This window comes from Pogona vitticeps, chromosome 3 (genome assembly GCF_051106095.1).
Source record: "Pogona vitticeps strain Pit_001003342236 chromosome 3, PviZW2.1, whole genome shotgun sequence".
NCBI lineage: Eukaryota > Metazoa > Chordata > Lepidosauria > Squamata > Agamidae > Pogona > Pogona vitticeps.
The window spans coordinates 72,934,202-72,961,607 of record NC_135785.1 but is presented as its reverse complement, the minus strand read 5'-3'; the positions used below and the strand labels follow the sequence as shown (position 1 = coordinate 72,961,607).

General features: G+C 38.5%; 1 long non-coding RNA gene across 1 annotated transcript; it reads left to right on the top strand.

Annotated features, from left to right (window-relative positions):
• Positions 1-26,672, top strand: LOC144588389 (uncharacterized). The gene is made up of 2 exons (XR_013543929.1): positions 1-1,085; positions 2,078-26,672. It is a non-coding gene; the product is annotated as an uncharacterized LOC144588389 (long non-coding RNA).
• Positions 26,673-27,406: the final 734 nt, after the last annotated feature.

The window sequence follows — 27,406 nt, the reverse complement described above, 5'->3', positions numbered from 1 at the left end:
TTTCCAATTTTTGTTTAGGATGGTTGTGCCTTGTGTTTTTTTTTTCTTTGATTATGGGGTGTGATTTGGGGAGCTTATATTTAACTACTCAGAACAGTGCATGTCACTGTGTTGGGCAGTATACGTATGCAATAAATAAATAAATAAATAAATAAATAAATAAATAAATAAATAAACAAACAAACAAACAAACAAACAAACAAACAAACAAACAAACAAATGTGGCCCTTCAACTGTTGATGATTTGCAAGAGGGGAATTTGGTCTCCATCTAGATTTTTTTTAGAACTTTTGTTCTTTGTTTAGATTTTAGGACTAAGGTTTCTGTAGCAGGCTGTTTGATCCCCTGTATGAGTATATCTTTAAGATTCTTACACTGTAAGCATCTTGCTCTTTATTTGCATTTAGCTGAATATGAGGGAAGGAGTTAAATTTATTCCACTGGTTTACTTAAAGTCTTTAGACTGTTATTCCTTGCTGCTGCTTAATACAAGAGACCAGTTCTTGAAAATGAAAAGCAATAAAATTGAACATGTGTCCACATGCCTTCTAGATTTGGGATGCAGCCATTTTAAATGTATAGTACAGTAATGTGATATAATATATAGCGTCTTCTCAGTGGGTGGCACTTAGCTCATAAATCTCAGGTTGACTTAATTATGAACTTCCTTTGAAGTTCAGCTTTTATTAGCTGAGTACTCAGTAGTGAGTCAGTAAAATAAATCTTGATATTTGCTTAATAATTTAAACCCATATAAATAAAGTTTATCTGATTCAAAAGTCTGAGTGCTTACAGAAGAGTGTAGATGATTTGGAAAGAATATATCCTCTTATAAACTTCGAGTAAAATATAATGTGTGTACTCTACCTTCAAAATGCTTACAAATGAGTATGTAGCATAAAGGAATGTATGCGTGCATTCAATTTTTGATTGCACAGAACATGAAAGCCATGTTCTTGTTATATATACCCAAGAGAATGCCATCTTCTTCTTAATTCTCTTTTTAGAAACCAGTAAACACGTTTCCATTTTCAGTCCATGACAATAGACATTGCTTATTGAATGAAGGAGAGTACTTAGATTCTGTAAGTATTCAGTTTATGTTATATTTTAAAATACAGTCATAATTGTTGGTTTCTTCCATGATTTATATCTTTTACAATAGAATCAATTCATTCTCCTTTCGAAGCATTCCTCTTCCGGATTGAAAAAAAATCATGAAAATCAAATCCAGAATATTGCAATGCCTTGTCTACAAAATTGACATATTTGAAAGATACAGATGTAGCAAATTGCTTTTTCCTGATGCAAGGTGAAAGTCTGGTTAGTTGTATTTTGTGTACATAGGCTGAAATCCTGCTGCTCAGCACAGTACGTCGCAACTCAGTTGGGCCCACTGGGGATCTGATAAGTCAGCTCATCCATAAATTCTGTTGATTCAGTGGGCCTATTTTAGATGTGATTTACTTTGCAAGGAAGCAAGATTTCAGCTATAGACTATCTAATGCTTATTTAGCAAATCCAACTGAGTTGAAAGTTTGTCTTTCTGATACATTTATATCTGGCTTTGACACTACATTTGACATAGACTACAAGCTCTAAACCCATATAATGTCAGAACAATGACACTAAAAGCTTTATTAAATGCATAGCCATCCAATCTAACATTCATTTTAAAAGTCCAGATCTTCTCTAATAGGTGACATGGAGATAATGAAGCATGTATCAGGACTACTTTATAAATTTCAACTTAAGTCGGCACACGTTTAAAAAACTGTGCCATTGCATCTCCTCCACAGTGAGTAAGGCAAACAATTATAAAGCTTTTTTCACCTTGAGAAGGTGCCATTTGTCCTGGCTCCCACGTGCTTCTACCGCAGATACATGACAGTGTACTCATTCCATTCTCTATTACAGTAGATGAGGATAAAATTTTCAGGAATTCATTGTTTACAGAACATTATCAAGTCACTCCCTGTTTTTAATGGTTCCAAAACATTGGAGGGGGTATTGTCAGTTATCTAAAATAGTAGATAAGAATTGAAATACTGTATATGTTTCTTTCCACTTCTTTTAGGGGCTTGGATTAAGGAAATTTCAGCAAGAGTTGTGTCAGCACCATTCGCAGGATTACTTTTTGGGAGCTCAGGAGCCATTTCCAAGTGATACTAGCCACCATAGCATTTACCAAACTTCATTTGTCCAGTATCCACATACTGAACGGTCCCCTTGGGGGCGATTTCCCAAAAGCCATGTAGATCGCTGTGTCTCTTTAAAGCGAACAGCTGAGAACGAGTGTTTATGGTTTTCAAAATGCTATGCTTCTCCTAATAATTTAGCTCCTTCCAAGTCCAATAGAAACGTTCACTCCAAGTCCAAACAACTTCTACCTGCAGAAGAAGTGATGGGTGTTAAAGAGGACTCTAAAGAAAATTCCAGTTTGGATGGGCCATGAATGTTTCAAGATCAGCAAGAGCTATCTTTTTTCTCTCAATCTGAAATGATACTAAGAATGTATATGGCATTAAAACGACAGGAACTAGATGAGTGGTTGTATTTGAACATCTGTGTTTTTTTTTAAATGCAAAGTACCTGGAAAAGGAGAAGACATTTTATGATCCCTTGATTACTTTATTTTCCTCTTTCCAAGATAAACATCAAGATTTTTCACAGAATGCCTGGTAATCTGGGCTAAATGTTTCCTTATAGGACTTTGTATAACACCCTTTGTACAGGTACTCTTTGAAAATACATAACCATTGTTCCCTGCCAAAAATAGGATCTGATGAAGTACCTTTGAAGCTATTTATAGGCTTGTATACCCTTGCTGGGGAACCTTTTGGACTATTTTCATTAATTTAACTATGCTTGGTCACTGGTGAAAGATCATGGGAACAGTAGCGCATCAACATCTGGATGCCACAGGCTCCACAATCCTACCGGGCTCCTTTCTCAGTTCACACACATGTAAAACAGAGAATAATAGTATCAGCAGATAATAATTATGTGCCATCAAGTAAATTCTGATTTATGGCAACCCTTTTCAGGGTTTTCCAGGTAGAGAGTATTCAGGAGTGGTTTACCATTCCCTTCTTCTGGGGACATCCTGGGACAGTGCAGATTTCCTGTGACTACACAGGCTGGCTCTTCCCTTAGGAGGCACAGTGAAGAACTGAATTCCCTACCTCTGGCTCCATAGCCAGATACCTAACTAACTACGCTATCCAGCCAACTAGACTTATCCAAATGTTACTAATAGGGGGGACATACCAATGGAATTTTGTTATCATCTTATCTAACTGGAAAGGTATATATCAAACGTCATTCATCATTTATTCTGAGACATGCATATTATATTGCAGAATATCCTCTATCTGTAGTGGTCTATGAAATGTCTATTGCATCCCCTGTATTTTTTGACATCTTTGCATTTCCTGAATTGATACCAACATCTATTGGCTGCACCTTGGTCTCACCTATCCTCAAGATTTTTTAAATGAGTGATGGATTCTAACTAGTATTATGCTTGGAATTCATTGCCTTCTTCTGGCTTGTTGTCAGACAGAGATGTCAATCATTGCTTGTCTCATCCTTGCAAGTGGGGAAAAAGAACTGCTACATGATTCTCCTTTCCAACAAGGCCAAGGAGCAACTAGCAGGCTGTCTGGATACTATTTATTGCAGCGATGAAAGGAAGGTTTTGTCCATGTTTTTTGTATAGAATAGCACTGTATAAAGCTAGGACAACTGCTTTGTTACATGGATAGTTAAGAAAGTGAAGCCATGGATGGGTTGTCTGCATTTTTCCTAACAGCCAGTTCTTCTTGTCTATGTATACTTTGCTTCTTATGAACAAAAGTTACTGGTTTTGCAACAGAAACATTTTGCACTGCTTACCTGGATTTTAAGGGAAGGAAAATATTGTCTTGCTCTCACCTGGAGGTGAGGAATCTTGAGGGGCTTCAAAATGCTTCACTGCAGTGTATTTTTGAGCTGATATATCTTAAATCAACAAGGACTTTAAATTGTGCTCAAAAGAATTCTAGTTGCAGTAATCATAGCTATCTACTAACTCAGGCTTCAGATCCATAGAGTTCACATCTTTAGCCATCTAGTGTCCAGTATATCAACAGACATAAAAGATTAACATTTCAAACAGCAAACAAGCACAGAGTTACATTATGCTGGCACTACATGCATACCTGTTTTTGATCTGAATCCTGGTTAATATACTATGCTGTCACTGTTTTGTTGAAATGGATCAAGAAGTAGTGCAGGTAGTACGACAGTAGCTAGGACCACCAATTCATAGAAAATGTTTTCTGTTGATAAATAATGGAAATGTCATGTCAAAATAAGCTGTTATGGAAGACTTCCGACATAATTTAATACATTTGCTCAGCAAATACTGAAATAATAATGATGATGATTTTATTTGTAAAGGACCCCTGTTGAGTTGCTTGGGGTGCTGCTGCACAACATTTTGAAACATAAAACAATTAGCGACATCATTAAACAGTTGCAAAGCCAAGAGCATGGCATCATTAGAAGAAAGCAATTTTTTTGTTTCAAGTTTCTTGTTTTTTGCACAATCAGGATTTCCACAGCATTCGCCAACAATTTCATCCCCAAGCAGATTCCAAATGAAAGTGCATGCCAATCACAGAATATGTGAAGTACCCCATGCTGCTTGGCATACTTGAGAGGGCAACTGGAGTTCTCCTACAGAGGGAAGAACTGCATATTTGCTACATTCGTATTGTTTTTCTAGGGTTTAATATTTCAAGGGAATAGAGTAAAATTTCTCTCTGTTTTCCACCAGCAAGAAGACAGTCCAGATTTGTTAAGTTTATCTAGCTCTTTATAGTTGAGATTTGTTAAAAACTTTCTCCATCCTCATACATTTATGAAGTCACTGGGGATTTTTGTTTATTGGGTAGATTTATCTATGATCATTAGTGAGATGAGAACTGTATAACCTTCCTGTACAATTAACATTATGGTGAGTTTTGATCTCAGAGCCTGCATAAACAATATCTTGAGACATGAACGACAACAGATCAGGACAACAAATCTTAACATGTTATGAAATGTAAAAATCAGCACAGCTTTACTGGTTTAAAAGGGTGGGGAAGCATATCAGTACTATTGCTGTTATTATTCATTGTGGTAGGAAAGTTAAGTGGTTTATCATGATTTCCGAGTATTATCTAAAGGGATTCCACAAGTGGGATACTGCTGTTGTTCATGACTTTTCATGCTAGCCAGGTAAGCCCATAGTGCAGCAGAAGATCAAAGAGATGTGTGGTACATTCAAGAGTACAGATGCATTATAGAATGAACTGTCATGGATTACAACATGCTTAGTCAAATACATGGAGTATAATCAGAAATAGGTGTCTGACGGTGAAGCCAGAGGCTGAGAATTTGATTCCCCACTGTGCCTCTTTGACAGGGGCTGGACTTGATGATCCATAGAATCCCTTCCAGCTCTGCAGTACTAAGATGCTAATGATGATTTTCACATGCACGTGCACACACACGCGCGCGCGCACACACACACACACACACACACACACACACACACACACAAACAACATATGTGGTTGTGGATAGGATCAGAGAGAAACTAGAAACAAAAAACTTTTGATGATTATATTATTAACACTCTCAATTAAGAAAACTGTTGGTGATTACATGCAAACATACAGACAATAACTAAGGTTGTTAACATATGTGCTGTGATAAGCATCTGTTCTCTTTTATAAAAATCTCTGCTCAGCAGTTTATTATTCTGATTTACCTCTGAAATCGTAAAAAAAAGAAATCTGTTTTCTACCAGGTGTCTCTTTTATTCTGCTGTATAGAAAGCATCTAGAGTCCTATATTACCTAGCAGATACTCGTTATACACAACTTGCCTGGTAAAACATGCGCTGAGAAACCATTGTATTGGTTCAAATCCTTGGTGATATACAGGAACCTGTGAATCTATTTTAATTAAGTTGTGTTCCACTCAAATCTGAATTTGACATTCCTTTTACAGTACCTCAAAATACCCACTGTGAGATCAGTGACAGAGTCCCTTTAGCATATATGGCTACTTGGAAATGGACACCAACTCCACTACCTTGTATGATGATCATGAGGTTGCACAGGACTGCTGTGCTACAATGACATGTTTGTATTGTTGGTAAAACATTGATTGGCTTTTTAAAAGAGAGATTAAATAAATGATTCAGCCAGCGGCAAATACAACCAAAAGCCAGCATTTTCATAATTGCTTGCTGTTATTGTTTTGGGGTTTGGGGTTTTTCTTGGTAATGATCCGTATTTGCTTAGCATTAAACTCTGAAAGAATGTGGCTTGTGCTGAAAAGTGGTTTGAGAAATGAAGTTATGTCCTAGCATTTGCAATCCTTACTCAAACTTTCTTTCAGCTGAACTCTCCCTATGAGAAAAAAGGCAAAAAGGAATTACCTAGAATTAGTATGTAGCCAATCAATACCATGCATACTTGCCTAGGAGTAAGGCAACTGAACCCAGTGATTCTGAGTAGACCAACATAGGATTGTGCTGTTATTTTAGCTTTATTTATCTTTGGTCCAGTTTTAGTCAGAGTTTAATTTGGGATCTGTCTTCAGTAGCCTTGTAAAACCATGTAAGTGACTAGCCTGGAGTTGGCAGAAGAGAAACATGTGTCTCCACCACACTGCCTGTTGTATTTTTGTTCCCGGGGCAAAATGGGAACCTCATCCATTGGTAGCCTGGTTGGTTTCTATGATGGACAAGGGTACACCACCCCTCTTGCACCAGTCCAATCTTTTTTTACAACTGCATGGAAATCTATGCCTCCACTTAATTCCTTTCGGCCTTATTCAAACTGGCAAGTGCTCAAAGAAAAAGCTAGACTTAGCGCTAGTGCACATTAACACAAAAAGCTTTCTTCAGAATGCGCAGTGTGCTGCTTTCTCCAGATGAGCAATCACAACGAACACCTAAACATCCTAAACTAAGGAGAAAGGTTTCCAAGCCAAATGATATAATTTCCAGGCTAACAAACTATTTTGGCAAAATCCAACAATGCGTGTGTGATATCTTCTTGTGCAGGAAGGCATCCGTGCCCTCCCTCCTGCAGCCCACACTCAAATTTGCTCCTGGGAGTCTCTTAATTAGCAGGGGATGGGAAGTTAACCATCCTGCTTCCCGTTTTGCTGTGTCCATTTTGGCATTCAGGTTAACTGAATACCACCCTTTTCATCTTAAGCCACCAGAGTTATTCACCACAATCCCTCATGTATGTGTCATTTATTTAGAATATCTATACTATGTGATCAGCACAAAGTAAGTATAAAATGTGCTTGCAGAAAAGCTTTTTCTGATGAAAATATCCAGCCCATTTTCTTAAAGTGCTTTACTATAGGAATAATGTGCTGATCTATTATAAAAATGCAATAACTTCCAAAGCAGTTTTATTTTGCCATTTCCTTCTCTTGTAGTTTTTTTGCAATACGTTTTTAGGAATACTTTATGTACTCTTAGCACAAAACAATATCTACAGCAGTAATAATAAATTAGATGCACTGGGAATTCAAGCTTGTTCTCATGTCCAAGGTGATATAGTGGAAATCATTCATAATAAAGAAGAAAGTAATTGTTATGCAGCATTTTGTATTAAGCACGGCCCCAAATTATCCTGGGTATAGAGCACAGTGTTATTGGGCTTTGAGGCAACTAATGTCTAATAAAATGTTTGTAAATATCCCCTATTTGCATAACTGAAATGTCTCTAAATACAAATCTTTTCTATTTTAAGAGATGCCAAATCTCAATCTACTTTCTATGTCTTAGTTTCTTCATTAATCAAAAATACCAAAATCAATAAGCATGCAAATCAATCTCTGACTAATTTCAGTATGCAAATACAGTATATTGATGGATTTTTTCCAGAATGTAAAATTGGTGTATTCCTTTCGTCTCTGCAGTCATTATGCTTTAATGTTAATATGTTCTGCACTACAGTATAAAGAGTCTAAATATAAAATCGAACATCTCATTTAGGAGTGCTTAATGCTTGCTTCTTTAACATTTCTTCAGCCTTTTTTTTACTTAAGGTTGTTGATATATTCATACACTAGAAAGCAGAGTCAGGCAACATGGAACATTCCAGATGTTTTGGCTACAACACTCATAAACCCTGGTCATGGTGACCAGGATTTTTGAGAGGTGTAGTTCAAAATGGCTTGCCCCAACATGTTGTTGTTATCTGCCATCGAATCACCTCCGATTTATGGTGACCTTATGAATAAGCAATTTCTGAAATATCCTATCTTCAGCAGCCCTGCTCAGCTCCTGTAAACTCAAGTCTGTGGCTTCCTTTATGGAGTCAATCAATCTCATATTTCATATTCCTCTTTTCTCATGGGCTTCAAGTATGGTTTTTCATAACAAAAACAAACCAAGGACCAAAACCCAACAAGAACAAAAGCCTTATCTGCCCATATATTGCAACTCAGTATATTTGCATTCAAGCTACCCTGCATCTGAGGTCTCTGGGTGTAGCATTCACCCTGCTCATTAATATTTATATGGAGATTTGCATGCACCAATAGGAGTTGGTGAGGGGTGGAGTTAAGTAGGTATCAATAAGAAACTAAGATGTTTATAATATTCCGGTCCCAATCCATCAGGGCCTGGTGTTTTACCATTTCTCAGTTTATTAATAACTTCAGCAGTTTCTTCTTCTTTAATCTCTTCTTCTACTATTCTTTTATCAGATTCCAATAATTTAGTTTTTAAATTCTCATATAATTTTCTATATTTTCTTTCAGTACATTGTTTCCTTTATATAATTTCTGATAAAATTCTTGAAAAATCTTCAATTTATCTTTCATTATATTACACCTCTTACCTGATCTATCTTTATTTACGCCAATCGTGTTTTTAATCTTCTGTTTGTACACATTCTAACTAATAATTTTGAATTTTTATTGCTATTTTTTTTTTAAAAAAATCCTCTTCATATATATCAAATCCCTCTGGACTTTCTCTTTCTCTAGGTTTTCTAGTTCCTTTCTCTTTGCCCAAATTTCTGCCAATATCCTTCTATCTCTTTCTAAAAAAAACCTTGCTTTCCAAATTTCTCAAGTCTTCTTCCAGTTTTTTCACGTTTTTCTCCTTAATTTTTTTCAATTTACAGGATTCCCTTATTGTTATTCCTCTTGAAATTGCTTTTATTATATCCCACAGCAGGCCTAATTTCGTACCTCCTGCTTCATTTATTGTCCATAATTCTAGCCATTCTTTCTTTATCTTTTCTATTACCTTTGGGTACTGAAAAATATTAATATCCATTCTCCACCTTTTAGAATCTTGATAATCTTTTTAAATCTCAATCTCCATTAACATAAAAGCATGATGATAATTTTAAGGTCAAAGATAGGTGTAGTTTTATCTGAGATCTATTCACAGATGCCTCTTGAACAAGCTTCTTGAAGTTCATTCCTGCTTTTGCATGTTCTTCTTTCACTTTCATTTATTTTATTTATTTATTTTATTTATACCCCGCCCATCTGGTCTAAAAGACCACTCTTTCGTTGGAAATCATTTTAAGTCATTGCTGCGTTCTGCCAGTTAGATAATGTCATCTGCATATCTTAAATTACTGATGTTTCTTTCCCCAATTTTCACTCCTCTGTCATCTGAATATAATCCATCTTTCCATATGATATGTTCTGTGTACAGATCAAACAGATAAGGGAATAATATGACCCCTTTTCTAACACCTTTGCCTATAGGAAACTGTTTTGTCTCTCCATGTTCTGTCCTAGTCGTAGCTTCTTGTCCACATTACAGGTGACATCAGAATAATCAAGTGCTAAGGCACACCCTTTTTTTTTTCCAGAACAACCCATAGCTTCTCAATCAAAGGCTTTGTAGTCTATAAAACATGCATTGATCTTCTAAAATTCTTTGGATAAGTCCAGCCATGACATCCATGAAAATCAATGAGGAAGTAGTGCCTTTCTATGATTACACTCCTCCAAATGGATCCATAGAAAGCTGCACTGTTTTCAGCCGCTTAGAAATATTTATATATTGGTCTTGAAATGTGGAGTGGGTGTGTTGTATTTTGTGAGCAATAAGGCAATGGTGTGTGTGTGGGGGGGGTCCCTTCACTCTGTTGCAATTGGATTTCCCATCTTCACTTGGATTTCCAGAGTCCTGTGCAGCTAAAAAAGAAGCAAGGGTAAAGTGCTAATTAGTTTCAAGGGGAAAAGTCAGATGTTACAGCAAGAAATATGATAAGTAAAGACCTACAATGAAACTCAACATATTACAGCCAAATAAAATGTGTTGTCTGGAATCCTTCCCTTTCTTGAATTTATAGTCTCTGTGATCATTTCTGTAGGGAAAGCTTTAAGTTTTTCCCCCTTGTTGAAACACAGTTTGCTTGATTATTTTGCCCAGTTCTCCAATCTATCAAGGTCCTTTTGAATTCTTATTCAGTCTTCTGAAGTATTAGCTATCCTTCCAAGTAGCTTTTCTCCAAGATGACAAAGAATGAATACTGTTTGGGTTCAGCCTGTCAACCAGCTGCAAATTCATCTAACAACAGCATCAGATAGTCCACATTTGACCAGCTTAGCCACAGGACTATCATAGAAGATGTGGCAGACAGCCCACACGTCCCTCCTGTCAGTCATTGTAGAGCGCTAGTGCAGGAGCCTATGACAAGACAGGAGGGGCAGAGTCAAGAAAACTGGGTGAGACAGAGAGTCAATTAGGGAGAAGATTGTGAAGTGTTTAGACAAGATATTGTAAAGTTGGTGTGTTAGGGAATATAAAAAAGTTAAAAGTAAGAAGAAATACATAGACAGAATATATTGAGACCTTGATTAAAGTGAATGAATACAAGCAAGCGTATAGGTAATCAAATACACATTTATTGAATGAATAATAAAAGAACATCAATGATTTTACTTCTGTGATTTACCTACCAAACCATAAATAAACTTTGTTATATTTGGCAGCAATAGTCTGTGATTCATAATTAGTACAGTGAGGGTAATATCCTCTGGTGGCAGCTTAAAGGGGTGAAAAGAACAAGTCGTGTCCGAAGGTGAACCTGTGTGAGTGGGAAAAACATACAGGGGACACTGGGGGTGCACTACAGAGGACCTTGTCAAAAACCATAATGAAATCAAGATACAGTACACCCACAGCATTTTTCTCATCCACAAAGCTTGTGAGGCTGTCATGAAAAAAGATATTAGTCTGACATGACTTGTTTCTGAAATCATGACATTATTTTCTATTTATTTATTTTGTGCTTTTAGACTGATTGCTTAATGATCACTTCCAGTACTTTTCTCAGTACTGATGATTAGCTGATCAGTTAACAGTTGCCCAGCTCCCACTTTCTCCCTCTTTCGAAAATGGCAGCAACATTTGCTAAACTTCAATTTGTCATGGAACCCATGTGTTCTCCAAGAATTCTCAAAGATTATAGCCGGAGGCTCTGAGCTTACTTTCTCACTCTCCTTTAGTATTGTTCGATGCAGTTCATCTGACCCTGGAGACTTGAATTCTTTTAAAGTAAGGTCTGACTACACAGGAAGAATACATTTAATTGGCTTGCTCTGTATTTTTTAAACCAAGTATCTGGCAGCTTCTGCTGCCCAAATTGTTGTAGTTGCCCAGTGACATAACTTAACCGATTGAAACAGTCCTCACCACACTTCTCTATGAGATCAATATCTTTTGGGATTGTAACACCAATCTATTAATACCCTCCTTCCCTTTTTCTTCCCTGTATTCCTCTTTTTTAATCTCTCCTCTCCTGTCAGCTGGTGTGGCTGTCCGATCTTAACCCTTATGTCAGGAAAAATTAATCCCCATTTTTCATGGAACACCGTGTAAACAATACAATTTGTGTTTCCATGTTCCTTGTATGTACTACTTTGTAACCCCCCCAGGTTAATTCAAAATCTCGACACAAGTGCACAGTACTACTTTAATCTGACCATCAATAGGAGAAGAGGACAAATTGCACCAATAGTAATAGATCAATTTATACCAATGAAAGAGCAAACACAGCAACTGGACTGAGAAATGAAATTAAGTGACCAGTAGGATAAAGGAAAGAAACTTAAGGGCCAACAGGGCAGCCTCAGCACTGCATCACTGATGGTGTTAATGTTGGGATAACCTTATGGTCTCCTTAAATCATAAGGAGAATCAAATATATAACTGTGTCAGGTGTGCATATATTAGATCATGTATTCAATCACTGGTATTAATCATGTTATGCTTATGTGTTCATTCCTGCTTCTTCAATATATTTTACTCTTTCAATTTCCTTTCTTAACCCCTTTTTAGCTATTCCTAAACCCTAGCACTCTCTCCCCATCTGCTTGTCCCTAATTCTCCCTATCCCTATCTGATTCCAACTGTCCCCAACTGTCTCTTCCAGCTGTCTTAACTGTCTTTTTAGCTCCGCCCCTCCTGCCCTATCCTCTGATTGACAGGCAGGAATGATGTCACCTTTTTGCAGTCCGCTACAGATGCTCTCCAGAATCCTAAGTCTGGGGCATCTAGCAGCAAGTCTATCTGCAAGGTGCAAGGTAATAGTTATAGAAACAAAATACTTTGTCAATCCTTAGTGCCAATTATCAAAACCAAATACTCAAAAAATATGACTCAGTTGGAACTGGACAGATTGCTGATGCTCTGAGTAACCAGGCAGACACAGCTTGAAATTGCCACAATTACTGAATATTCATATTCATTGCAATCATATGAAGTAAGCTATATTGAAACGAATGAAACATATTTCCAGATAAACAATTTGAGGAGTGCTCTGTTTCTCCCTGAGGAACAATCCATAACTTTATTGGACTATTCACACAGCCCACAAAGTGAGACTTTTAGTCATCCTTTTGTAATAGTTCCATATGTTCAGGATTTAAGCCCAATCTCATGTACAGCAGGGGTTTAACTGACCTACTCATTGCTATTGTCACAACGCCTCTGCCACATATAATTCTTTTTGTATCACATAGATGAAGTAGAATGCAATTCAGAAATACAAAACTAAAAATTGCATTGAAAATATGATAGAACATCATGGCCAGGAAACAAGGGACAGCTTTAAGAACACCCTCCAAATACCCTTTCTTTTCTGACCCCACTTCTCGAGCAGTCTATTGCCTGCCCCAATCCTTTCTTATGGAAAGAAAACTTGCTTCACATTTTATCCCTCATATCAGGTAGTGCCATTTGTTTTTAAACAAGTGCAACAGTGAAGTCATTACATTTTTAAAAAGTTCTTTCCCCCACCAACACTGTTCCCAAGATTTGCATGTGAATACAAGCTGCCCTGCTGTTTGATTAAACTGCAACCATTTTTAAAAGCCTATAAGAATCCCGATTTGTGTGTAGTAAAGTCCTTTCCACTTGCATCACAAAGGTTGTTGAAGGAAAAACGATAATATTCTTGGAAGTACAAGACTAATGAGAATATATATAGCACTTTTGAGAGAGCTCAAATGTATAATTATTGCGAGGATCTCACAGACACATAAATATAATGATCTTTAGGTAAGTAAATTCCTAGCTACCAATGAAATAAATGTGGCCCCTTCAGAGTTTGAAATCATTTAGTACTGTAGATGGTAGGAAATGATTCACCTTAGCTGTTATCTCTGGAACAGTAATAGAGAAATATATCTGCCAGGGCTGGAGCATTTACATTGTTCTTCATATCCTGTGGAGTTTGTCAGAAGATCTCTGGTACCTGCTGATTTCTAACCTCTTATTTTGATAAGCCACAGCACAGCATGAGTCAACAATGGGTTGGAGCGGCTTAATATTGTTTACTGTGGTAGGCATCCTGCCCATAATATTTTTCCAAGAAACACTGATGTGTTCAAAGGTCAGGTTGATGTTGAATTCACTGCTAAAAATGATTTCATCTTCCTGAGAGGAACATGGGTATAGCAGCCTTGGGATAAAGGTTAAATTGTTTTTTGCCAGCACCAAACAGGTGAAAAACATGATACACAAATCACAATAATCTGCCCTGCTTAAGTCAAGGAAATGTAGTCTTTGATACAGTAGAAATGACTTGTGTTTACTCACATCTTTGGAGACAGTTAACTACTGAGAACACCTTTCTGCATAACAGCCAAAGGTATACAAAAGGCATTCTTAAGCTGTTGCTGACAGGGTTTCCTATGCCAGTGCTGTAGGCACTGGCCACCAAAAGTCATTACTGGTATTACAGGAAATTCAGGAAGAATTCTGTCTGACTCTGTTGGCAAATGAGCACATACTATTTTTATATTCCACAACTCCAGTAAAAAACATTTCCTGGAGGTCCTTGTAATTATTTTAAACAATGCAAATTATATAGAAATACATAAATACAAGAAAAATCAAAGTGAAAGACTGAAATATAGTGACATTACCAATAACAAGCAGAAGCAATTCAGTTTGTGGTTATAAATGCCTGAGGAAATAAATGCAAAAGGCCTAATTCTGGTCTCAACCAGAGTCAATCCATTCACCCAGTTGCTGAATAGTGGATCAACACTTGCATCAATCCCGTTGATTCAGTATATCCGCTCTAGCTGGGACTACTGGTTCAAACCACCATCTTCAGTGACTGCTATAAAGACATAAGGAGAGGTCCTTGGCCAGCTTCCAGGGATAGCGATATAGGCATCACAGCTAAAACATCATTTTCTATTCACTTAATTTCAGGAAGCAGGGGCCCCTGCAAAAGGGCTTCTGAAAAATGGGAAACATATTGTTCCTTATGGGTTGCTGCTGTAGCAAAGTATCCCTCTACAGTCACCATCCTCTTCCTGTCTGACGGCATCCTTCTGCATTCGGATTGGTACCCCCCAAAATTTTTTTTTGCTAACTGAAGCGTACTAGCAAATGTCATTCCCCCAACCCCACTGAAATTAAAATATCCAAAACTAGCCTATTTATTTTGGCCCCGTAAAAAGGAAACCCCACAAGTGGTTCTCTACATGCAACAACAGCAAATTAAATAATTTTTTTGTTATCCTTTCATGATACCCAAAATCTGTTGCCTGAGGGGCAGCATAGCCTGACTCACACCCACCCATCATTCTGTTGCATTTAGCATTATTATGTTCCTTTGGCATTTGTATTTGGATAGGATCTATTGTAGCACACAATAAAGACTCTGTAATAAATGGCTGTTTTAGATTAAAGGTAAAGGTAAAGGTTCCCCTTGACAATTTTTGTCCAGTCGTGTTCGACTCTAGGGGGCGGTGCTCATCCCCGTTTCCAAGCCATAGAGCCAGCATTTGTCCGAAGACAATCTTCCGTGGTCACATGGCCAGTGCGACTTAGACACAGAACACTGTTACCTTCCCACCAAGGTGGTCCCTATTTATCTACTTGCATTTGCATGCTTTCGAACCGCTAGGTTGGCGGGAGCTGGGACAAAGCGACGGGAGCTCACTCTGTCGCGTGGATTCGATCTTACGACTGCTTGGTCTTCTGACCCTGCAGCACAGGCTTCTGCGGTTTAGCCCACAGCGCCACCACGTCCCTCTTGTTTTTGTTTTAGATTAGGTGCACCCTATTCAATGAAGCAATAAGTGTGACAGTTTCCTTACTTTTCAGTGGTACCACCAGCACTAGTCCTGCCTCCACTTTGGATATGCCATTATAGTTGAAGGGGTATGGAAGTCTTGCTTAACGTTTTATGCCTTTGCTATGGAAAAGAAGTAGAAACATGGGTTCTTTCTTTACTTTCTTTTGTAATGCATGTACCAGTGCATTGATTAATATATCAAAATAAACAATGTCTTTTAAAATCCTAATTCCAGAGAGCTGTCTACCTTTATCAGAATATTTCTCATCATAACCTAGTTCTTAGCTGCTTTAATTTTATTTTCAGGACACATCCACACAGTAGTGTTGTCCCTGATCCTCATGGGGTTGTTTTGGGGTTCTAGTATTTTTGCTGTTGCTATAGTAGATTTGAATATATCACTCCAGTCTTTCCATCCACACATGGGGAAGGTATTTATTGCTCTTCATCATCCCAGTATTGCCTGTCAACCCATATCTGGTAATGCTCCCTAATGTCTCCCTCCCAACCCAGCTTGCCCTCCCCTTTTTCCTGTTCTCTCTGCTGTCTCCCTACCTACTTCATTTTCTCCTCCTGCTTCATTCCCTCATCTTTTCCTACCTTGTTTATCTGCCCATGGGAAGTGATGTGGTGGAAACTGAGAAGCAGAAAAATTGCCCTTAAGGAAACATCAGCAAATGATGCTCACTGACAAAAGTACATGGATCACCATGGAATAATGCATTAGTAGGGACCACAGGAACAGAACAGATCCTGCACCAGAGCAGAATTAGAGCAAAACTGAGCAAAAATAAATTGCCATCCAGCAGTGGTGTTAAAAACAAACAAACCTAAAAGAAATTTTAAAATCCCACTTTATCTTTATTGTCACTAGTTTCTGTTTGGTGGTGTGTGGACAGTGGGATACAATACCATTATCATGAGTGTAAGAAAAAAATGAGCAAATGCTTATGGTAGATGGGCTTACATTTCTTTTATTCATACCATTTCTTTTTTTCTAGACAACTCCTCTGAGCTTCCATGTGTCTCTTTCTTGTGCATTGTTTAAACTGCAACAGTATATTCTATGTCACTGTCTGGTCAAGCTCAAAAGGACTAGATTGTCATAAGTAAAAGTTGACAAATAATGAATATGCTTCTTACAACACACAAGCTGATGATGTATGCCATTTCCATTGACAGTAACACAAGCTTGCAAATAGGCACAGCAATGAATGCTCCATAAAACATATGTTAATGGGACTGATAAGAGAATAAACAATTTAAACACTGATGCGGTTGATGCAACAGTATTTACAATTCATATTAGGAGCTTGTTAAAACAATGTTTCATTTCAAAGATGGGGAATGCTGCTACAATATTTCTAATCTCTGTAATCCCGATAGGTTGGGCAATGGCCCCATGTAAACCTTTTCTTACTTGTCTGTTAGTCAGTCCAAATGGGGATTGCAGCCAAGAAATCAGCCAAGATTATGACTGAGAGCCTGGTTATACTGCTGATATACCTCATAATATACTGTAGTATTAACTAAATTGCCTTATAGTCACATTACTCATGTAGTTTTTGAATTGCTGTCTGTGTTCCCTTGTGGTAATTTTTAATACATTATTTTTAAAAGTTGTGCAGTGATGTAAAAGGTTACACTTGCTATTTGAGCCCTGCTTCCTAAAAACCCTGCATTTTAAATGGGGAAAAAAATGCCTGCGGACTGCCATACTTTCAAAATGAAGTGGGTCTGTGTCATATTTTTCTTTCTCTACTCTGCCCTCCACCATTTTTCTTGTTTCTCTTTTCAGCTGTGAGAAATGCTTTATGTGCATGGTGCAATGGGCATGGTGGCATTGGAGTTGGGGGGGCAGCTGGCTGGTTAATTTCTTTGGGGGCTGATGCCTCCTTGCTTCTTTCCCAGCAAACTTGGACCAGCCCAGAAAGGACATAAGAACACAAGAAGAGCCCTGCTGTATCAGCCCAAGGGCCCATCTGGTCCAGCTTTCTGTATCTCATAGTGGCCCCACCTGATGCCTCTGGGAGCACATGAAACGTGCTGAAGGAGTGTGCAGAAGGCACAGTGGAGCTGTTCACACTTGTGGTAGAGGAAATCGTTCACTCCTCCTTCTTCACAAGCCTAGAAGCTCCCAATCTTGGTTCTGCTTTGCGAAGGAGGGAACAATTTTTTCCACCAAACCTTTCTCTCTTTGCTGGCTCATAAATTTTCATACATTTCCCCTCTTCTCAGCCTAGCAGTATCTCTTCCTGCCCCTCCTGTCATATCAGATTATTGCTATCCTATTTGGAAAGAAGGGGGGAGAATTATAATAGTCTACAGCAGGAGTGGGAGTGGCTGTGGAAGGCAGCCATCACAAGGCAGTTTACACCAACAAAGGCATTCACATATGCCAAAATGATTAGAAATAGATCAATTTTACATCTGTGCTAAAATAGAAAGCAACCCTTGGCTGGCACAGTAAAATGCCATGAATCTGATTTTTTAAAAAACCCTGATTCCTGCGCAAACAAACCCATGCTTCCCTGTATATTGTGTAGTCACTTTATTTTAAGTCAACTTTAATTGTGCTAAATCCGATTCAACCGTGCTTCTTATTGCAAGTGGAACCATACCCTGGGACTTGGAAGAGCAATAATACAGCTATGAATTAGAAATGCTCCTAGGAAAGGTTGTGTCTCTGGACACTAAGGCCAAGATAGTCTATACCACAGTGTTCCCAGTTACTACACATGGACATGAAAGCTGGCCAGTAAAATAACCTGACATAAAAACAAATTGATTCATCTGAAATGGTGGTGTTAGAGGAAAACTTTATATTTAAAAGAGGAAAACTTTATATATAAAGTTATATATATTGTGAACAACCAGAAAGACAAATAAGTGGTTGCTAGATCAAAGCAAAACTGGAATCTCTCTAGACAGTGACTAAACTGAGCAACAATGCCTAGAATTTGTGTACATCATGAGAAAACAAGACTTACTGAGAAAGACAATAATAGTGAGAAAAGTTGAAAACAACAGGAAGTTGAGTAAGACTAAATGAGATTGATCAACCCCCCAAAAGCCATTGCCTTAAGTTTGCAAGGCCTGAGCAGGCCTGTTAATTATAGGACCTTTTGGAAATTACTAATTCATAGGGTTGCTATAATTTGGAAGTGATTTAGTGGCATATAGTGACAGCTAGAAGAAACAGAAGAGTTAAGTTGCTGTCCTCATCACAAAAAGTATTACTAAAAGAGAGTAATTCATTTTTCTCTTGAATTATAATCTTTCTTGATTTGGCACTGGAGCTCTAAACCACAAAGGTGGAAAAATGCTGGGCCCCAATCAACAATGCTCGTGGACAGAGCTAAGGCGATTATTCCTAAAACCAATTAGTTAAGGTAGCATTTCAAGGCTCTCCCCCTCCGGGAATTACTATTATATACTCCATTTTAAAAAACAAATCACAATACATTGCTGGTTGTTAAACTTCCAAAAAAGAGTTAATTTTCTTTCAATGTTGTTATTTTAAAATCTGAATACACTAAGCTACTAACATGTGGCCTTCCAATACTTCAACCATGGTGGTAAATTGTGATATTCCTCCACCATTTAAAAAGGCACAGCTGAAAATTATGAAATTAACTAACATGTTAATGCTACACTATGAAAAGAGTGAAGTTATCCCTTGTTAAATCATGCCCATATAGTAAGTCAGCTATGGCATTAGTTGTGGAAAAAAGAATTCACTACAATTAGTTGTTCATCACGGCTTCTGAATGGGGTACATCTCAATGCAGCAGCTGGTACTCAATTGCCCTGGGAACTTTCTGTAATACCTAACCCTGTGTTCTTTAGTCGTTAAATTGTGATGTACTCTTCGTGATCCCATGGACCAGAGCATGCCATGCCCTCCTGTCTTCCACTGCCTCCCGGAGTTTGGTCAAATTCATGTTAGTAGCTTCGATGACACTGTCCAACCATCTTGTCCTCTGACATCCCCTTCTCCTCTTGCCTTCACACTCAGGGTCTTTTCCAGGGAGTCTTCTCTTCTCATGAGATGGCCAAAGTATTGGAGTCTCAGCTTCAAGATTTGTCCTTTCAGTGAGCACTCAGGGTTGATTTCCTTCAAAATGGATAGGTTTGTTCTTCTCAAGATTCTCCTCCAGCACCACAATTTAAAAGCATCAATTCTTCGGCGGTCAGCCTTCTTTATGGTCCAGCTCTCACTTCCATACATCGCTACTGGAAAAACCATAGGTTTAACTATGCGGACCTTTGTCGGCAAGGTGATGTCTCTGCTTCTTAAGATGCTGTCCCGGTATGTCATCACTTTCCTCCCAAGAAGCAGGTGTCTTTTAATTTCATGGCTGCTGTCACCATCTGCAGTGCTCCTGGAGCCCAAGAAAGTCAAATCTGTCACTGCCTCCATCTTTTCCCCTTCTATTTGTCAGGAGGTGATGGGACCAGTGGCCATGATCTTCGTTTTTTTGATGTTGAGCTTCAGACTGATTTTTTTGCACTCTCGTCTTTCACCCTCATTAAGAGGTCCTTTATTTCCTCTTCACTTTCTGCCATCAGAGTGGTATCATCTGCATATCTGAGGTTGTTGATATTTCTTCCGGCAATCTTAATTCTGGCTTGGGATTCCCCCAGTCCGGCCTTTCGCATGATGTATTCTGTATATATATTAAATAAGCAGGGGGACAATATACAGCCTTGTTGTACTCCTTTCCCAATTTTGAAGCAATCAGTTGTTCTATATCCAGTTCTAACTGTTGCTTCCTGTCCCACATATAGGTTTCTCAGGAGAAAGATAAGGTGGTCAGGCACTCCCATTTCTTTAAGAACTTGCCATAGTTTGCTGTGGTCCACACAGTCAAAGGCTTTTGCATAGTAAATGAAGCAGAAGTAGATGTTTTTCTGGAACTCTCTGGCTTTCTCCATAATCCAGCGCATGTTAGGACTTTGGTCTCTAGTTCCTTTGCCCCTTCGAAATCCAGCTTGTACTTCTGGGAGTTTTTGGTCCACATATTGCTGAAGTCTACCTTCTAGGATTTGGGGCACAACTTTGCTAGCATGTAAAATGAGTGCAATTGTACGGTAGTTGGAGCATTCTTTGGCACTGCCCTTCTTTGGGATTGGGATGTAGCCTGATCTTTTCCAATCCTCTGGCCACTGCTGAGTTTTCCATACTTGCTGGCATATTGAATGTAGCACCTTAACAACGTCATCTTTTAAGAAAATAGTTCAACTGGAATGCCATCACCTCCACTAGCCTTGCTGTTAGCCATGCTTTCTAAGGCCCACTTTATTTATTTATTTATTTATTTATTTATTTATTTATTTATTTATTTATTTATTTATTTATTTATCTATTTATCTATTTATCTATTTATCTATCTATCTATCTAGCTATCTATCTATCTATCTATCTATCTATCTATCTATCTATCTATCTATCTATCTATCTATCTATCTATCTATCTATCTATCTATCTATCTATCTATCTATCTATCTATCTATTTATTTATTTATTTATTTGATTTATATCCCACCCATCTTGACTTCACTCCCCAGGATGTCTGGCTCAAGGTCAGCAACCACATTATCTGAGTTGTCCGGGAAATCCAGATCTTTCTGTTATAATTCCTCTGTGTATTCTTGCCACCTCTTCTTGATGTCTTCTGCTTCTGTTAGGTCCAAACCATTTTTGTCCTTTATCATGTCCATCTTTGCACAAAAGGTTCCTTTAATATCTCTGATTGTCCTGAACAAAGCTCTGGTTTTTCCCTTTCTATTATTTTCCTCTATTTCTTTGCACTGTTCATTTAAGAAGGCCCTCTTAAATCTCCTTGCTATTCTTTGGAAGTCTGCATTCAATTTTCTGTAACTTTCTCTATCTCCCTTGCATTTTGTTTCCCTTCTCTTCTATGCTATTTGTAAGGCCTCGTTGGACAGCCACTTTGCTTTCTTGCATTTTGTTTTCTTTGGGATGGTTTTTATTGCTGCCTCCTGGACAATGTTACGAGCCTCCATTCATAGTTCTTCAGGCACTCTGTTCACCAAATCTAGTTCCTTACATTTGTTCTTCACTTCCACTGTGTATTCATAAGGGATTTGTGTGTGTGTGTTTAGTCGTTTAGTCGTGTCCGACTCTTCGTGACCCCATGGACCAGAGCACGCCAGGCCCTCCTGTCTTCTACTGCCTCCTGGAGCTGTGTCAGGTTCATGTTGGTTGCTTCGCAGACACTGTCCAGCCATCTCATCCTCGGTCGTCCCCTTCTCCTCTTGCCGTCACACCTTCCTAACATCAGGGTTTTTTCCAAGGACTCTTTTCTTCTCATGAGATGGCCAAAGTACTGGAGCCTCAGCTTCAGGATCTGTCCTTCCAGTGAGCACTCAGGCTTGATTTCCTTTAGAACTGATAGGTTTGTTCTCCTTGCAGTCCAGGGGATTCTCAAGAGCCTCCTCCAGCACCACAATTCAAAGGCATCAATTCTTCGGCGGTCTGCTTTCTTTATGGTCCAGCTCTCACTTCCATACATCACAACAGGAAAAACCATAGCTTTGACTATTCGGACTTTTGTTGGCAAGGTGATGTCTCTGCTTTTCAAGATGCTGTCAAGATTTGTCATCGCTTTCCTCCCAAGAAGAAGGCGTCTTTTAATTTCAGGGCTGCTGTCTCCATCTGCAGTGATCATGGAGCCCAGGAAGATAAAATTTGACACTGCCTCCATATCTTCCCCTTCTATTTCCCAGGAGGTGATGGGACCAGTGGCCATGATCTTAGTTTTTTTGATGTTGAGTTTCAGACCGTTTTTTGCACTCTCCTCTTTCACTCTCATTACAAGGTTCTTTAATTCCTCCTCACTTTCTGCCATCAGAGTGGTATCATCTGCATATCTGAGGTTGTTGATATTCTAGGGGACTGGAATGCTAAAGTAGGGAGCGAAGAGATAAAAGGAACAACAGGGAAGTTTGGCCTTGGAGTTCAGAACGAAGCAGGACAAAGGCTAATAGAGTTTTGTCAAGAGAATAAGCTGGTCATCACAAACACTCTTTTCCAACAACACAAGAGGCGACTCTATACATGGAAATCACCAGATGGACAATATCGAAATCAGATTGATTATATTCTCTGCAGCCAAAGATGGAGAAGCTCTATACAGTCAGCAAAAACAAGACCTGGAGCTGACTGCGGTTCTGATCATCAGCTTCTCATAGCAAAATTCAAGGTTAGACTGAAGAGAGTAGGAAAAACCACTGGGCCACTCAGGTATAATCTAAACCAAATCCCTGATGAATACACAGTGGAAGTAAAGAACAGATTTAAGGAACTAGATTTGGTGGACAGAGTGCCTGAAGAACTTTGGATAGAGGCTCGTAACATTGTCCAGGAGGCAGCAACGAAAACCATCCCAAAGAAAAGGAAATGCAAGAAAGCAAAGTGGCTGTCCAATGAGGCCTTAGAAATAGCAGAGAGGAGAAGGGAAGCAAAATGCAAGGGAGATAGGGAAAGTTACAGAAAATTGAATGCAGACTTCCAAAGAATAGCAAGGAGAGACAAGAGGGCCTTCTTAAATGAACAATGCAAAGAAATAGAGGAAGATAACAGAAAAGGAAAGACCAGAGATCTGTTCAGGAAAATTGGAGATATTAGAGGAACATTTTGCGCAAAGATGAACATGATAAAGGACAAAAATGGGAGGGACCTAACAGAAACAGAAGACACAAGAAGAGGTGGCAAGAATACACAGAGGAATTATATCAGAAAGATTTGGATATCCCGGACAACCCAGACAATGTAGTTGCTGACCTTGAGCCAGACATCCTGGAGAGCGAAGTCAAGTGGGCCTTAGAAAGCCTGGCTAACAACAAGGCCAGTGGAGGTGATGGCATTCCAGTTGAACTATTTAAAATCTTGAAAGATGATGCTGTTAAGGTGCTACATTCAATGTGCCAGCAAGTTTGGAAAACTCAAAAGTGGCCAGAGGACTGGAAAAGATCCATCTACATCCCAATCCCAAAGAAAGGCAGTGCCAAAGAATGCTCCAACTACCGTACAATTGCACTCATTTCACACGCTAGCAAGGTTATGCTCAAAATCCTCCAAGGTAGGCTTCAGCAGTATGTGGACCGAGAACTCCCAGAAGTACAAGCTGGATTCCGAAGAGGCAGAGGAACTCGAGACCAAATTGCTAACTTGCGCTGGATTATGGAGAAAGCCAGAGAGTTCCAGAAAAATATCTACTTGTGCTTCATTGATTATGCAAAAGCCTTTGACTGTGTGGAGGGATTTGGTTTAGATTATAAGGGATTTGTTTTAGATTATACCTGACTAGCCCAGTGGTTTTTCCTACTTTCTTCAGTTTAAGCTTAAGTTTTGCTGTAAGAAGCTGTTGGTCAGAGCCACAATCAGCTCCAGGTCTTGTTTTTGTTGACTGTATAGAGCTTCTCCGTCTTTGGCTCCAGAGAATATAATCAATCTGATTTCAGCATTGCCCATCTGATGATGTCCATGTGTACAGTCGCCTCTTGTGTTGTTGAAAAAGAGTGTTTGTGATGACCAGCTTGTTCTCTTGACAGAACTCTATTAGCCTTTGCCCTGCTTCATTTTGAACTCCAAGGCCAAACTTACCTGTTGTTCCTTTTATCTCTTGACTCCCTACTTTAGCATTCCAGTCCCCTATAATGACAAGAACATCTTTCTTTGGTGTCAGTTCTAGAAGGTGTTATAAGTCTTCATAGAATTGGTTGATTTCCGCCTCTTCAGCATTGGTGGTTGGACGTGCCATTAACCCCAGAACTGTTCTTATTGAGTATGATACCTGATAACATAGATAAGTCAAAGGAATATATGGTTATATATATATATAGTTACTGCTTCCAGAATTCTCTATGCCAAAAATTGGAAAAGTCTGACAGTACCGAAACAAGAAGATCTTACTGAGAAGATATGGGAAATAGCGGAAATGGACATTTTATCAGAAGTACTGAAGGACTGTCCTTTACAAAAGGCAACAGAAAGATGGGACTTATTCTACAAATGGACTGAATAAACAGGCGTATGAATAGCATATACAGTATTGAAATGAGAACTTATTTATTTATTTATTTATTTATTTATTTATTTATTTATTTATTTATTTATTTATTTATTTATTTATTTATTTATTTATATTTGATTTGATTTGATTTGATTTGATTTGATTTGATTTGATTTGATTTGATTTGATTTATATCCCGCCCATCTGGTCTGCTCGACCACTCTGGGCAGCTTCCAAAAGGTATATACAATAAAATGTACATCCAAACACATACAATAATAAAACGAATATTGAATGAAGGAAAGAAAAAGAAAAAAGAAAAAAAGAATAAAAGAATTAGATATTGACAGGAGGGAAGGCCTGAATGAATAACCATGTTTTTAGTTGGGTCTTAAAAGTGCCGAGCGTAGGGGCTGTGCGAATCACTGGAGGAAGGTTATTCCAGAGGCAAGGAGCCACCGTCGAGAAGGCCCGATTTCGAGTCCTTTCCTGCCGGGCCTCCCTCGGTGTTAGGCTCCTCAACCTCACCACCTGGCTCGCGTGGGTGATCCGAGTAGATCTAAGTGGAAGTAGGCATTCCATCAAGTATCGAGGTCCTAAACCGTTTAGGGCGTTATATGTAAGCATTAACTCTTTGAAGTCGATGCGGAAACGGATGGGCAGCCAATGCAGCATGGCCAAAGTAGGAGAGATATGTTGGAATTTTCTCACTCCCGTGAGCAGTCTGGCCGCCACATTCTGCACCACCTGAAGTTTCTGCATCAGCTTCAAAGGGAGCCCCACATAGAGCGCAACTTAAACCTAGAAGGCAGAAAAGAGTAAATAGAGTAACTTGGAATTTTGATATGGCAATAGGTATAGAATGGATGTTACTATGTGATTGTTTCTCCTTTTCCCCATTAACCTCATTTCCCCTTTTCCTTTTTGTCACCCCTCTTGTTAAAAAATAAAAAATTATAAAAAAAAACATTGGTGGTTGGTGCATAAACTTGGATTATTGTGATATTGAAAGATCTATTTTGGATTCGTATTGAAATCATTCTCTCATTTTTGAGACTGTATCCCAGTACAGCTTCTCCCACTCTTTTGTTGAGTGTGAGGGCTACTCCATTTCTTCTACAGGATACTTGCCCACAATAGTAAATATGATAATCGTCTGAATTGAATTCGCCCAATCCCATCCATTTTAGTTCACCCAGGATGTCAATGTTTATTCTTGCCATCTCCTATTTGACCACCTCCAGCTTCCCAAGGTTCATAGATCTTACATTCCAGGTTCCTATGCAGTGTTTTTCTTTGCAGCATTGGACTTTCCTTTCACTTCCAAGCCTAGAAATGCTATAAAATAAGTAAGTAAGTAGGCAGGCAGACAGCTAAGAGTACATATACAGCTCAATTCCATATAGATTTTCCTTGCTAGTTTGGGTGATGCTCTCATTGAGCCTTTGAATATGTGATGCTGAAATATTGTGTTGAATATATTGGATTCCACTGATATAGCTTTATATTCTTTTCACTGAATTATTATGCAACCAGCACTGTTGCCCACAACTTTGAAAATATGAAGAGTTCTTGGAAACGGAGGAAATCAATATTGAAAATATACGGCTGTCATCAAGAAAAAAATTGAAAGCAGCATCCTAGAGCTATATATAACTGGGCAGGATTGCAGCATGAAAAAACAAGTTTTAGTATAATAGCTGCACTATCTGTCACAATTAATTGTTAAACACTTGGTTCTGTCAAGTTTCCTTTTGTTCTTACACACAATGGCAATTTGAGTCCCAGCTCAGATTACAACTTTGCCTTAATATAAATCAAAATTAAAAGAGAAACACTATTTTTCAAATTTGCTTAGACTGATAATTTTGCTTTATGTGTAACACAATTCATACAATGAATAATGATCTCTCAAAAAATACACATATGTTTATATTTACAAAACTACACATGAAGTATCTGCATTTCCTCCCTTGTATTAAAACCTGCCACTTTTTTTTAAAAGAATTTTTCTTTCCTCATAAGAGGAACAGTAAGGGGGGGAGGAGGAGAATAGACTATCAACCTAATCACAAGATAAGTGCTGTCCCTAGATTAGCTACAGAAGAGGCATCAGCTCAAATATCTACTTTCTTATATGAAAATATTTCACTGCAGATAGCTCCAATAACCCTATTTTGTGGCTCAGCATGAATCTAGCTTGCCAAGACCTTAATGTTATCCACTTAACAATCAAGACAGTTTGAGCAATCCAAGCTTTCTGGTATTTACTGTGGAAAATAACCCAACACTAGAAATACGGCTGTCAGTGTCTGATATACTGTACACAGTGGCTGGAATCAAGTTAATGTCTCGTGTTGCTTCTGTCCATCATAGATTAATTATTCTACATCCGTAGTTCATATATAGCACATTTACTTCTGGAGCATCACGTTGCTCATCAAAATATAGTGATTCCAGCTTTGGCAAAATATATCAAGGTAAATCAAGTTCTTGAGCTAAATGAAGAGAAACCTCAATCAAAAGTGGGAGTAAGCAAAATGTTGTTGTTGTTTATTCGTTTAGTCGTGTCCAACTCTTTGTGACCCCATGGACCAGAGCACACCAAGCCCTCCTATCTTCCACTGCCTCCCAGAGCTGGGCCAAATTCATGTTGGTCGCTTCGATGACACTGTCCAACCATCTCATCCTCTGTCGTCCCCTTCTCCTCTTGCCTTCACACTTTCCTA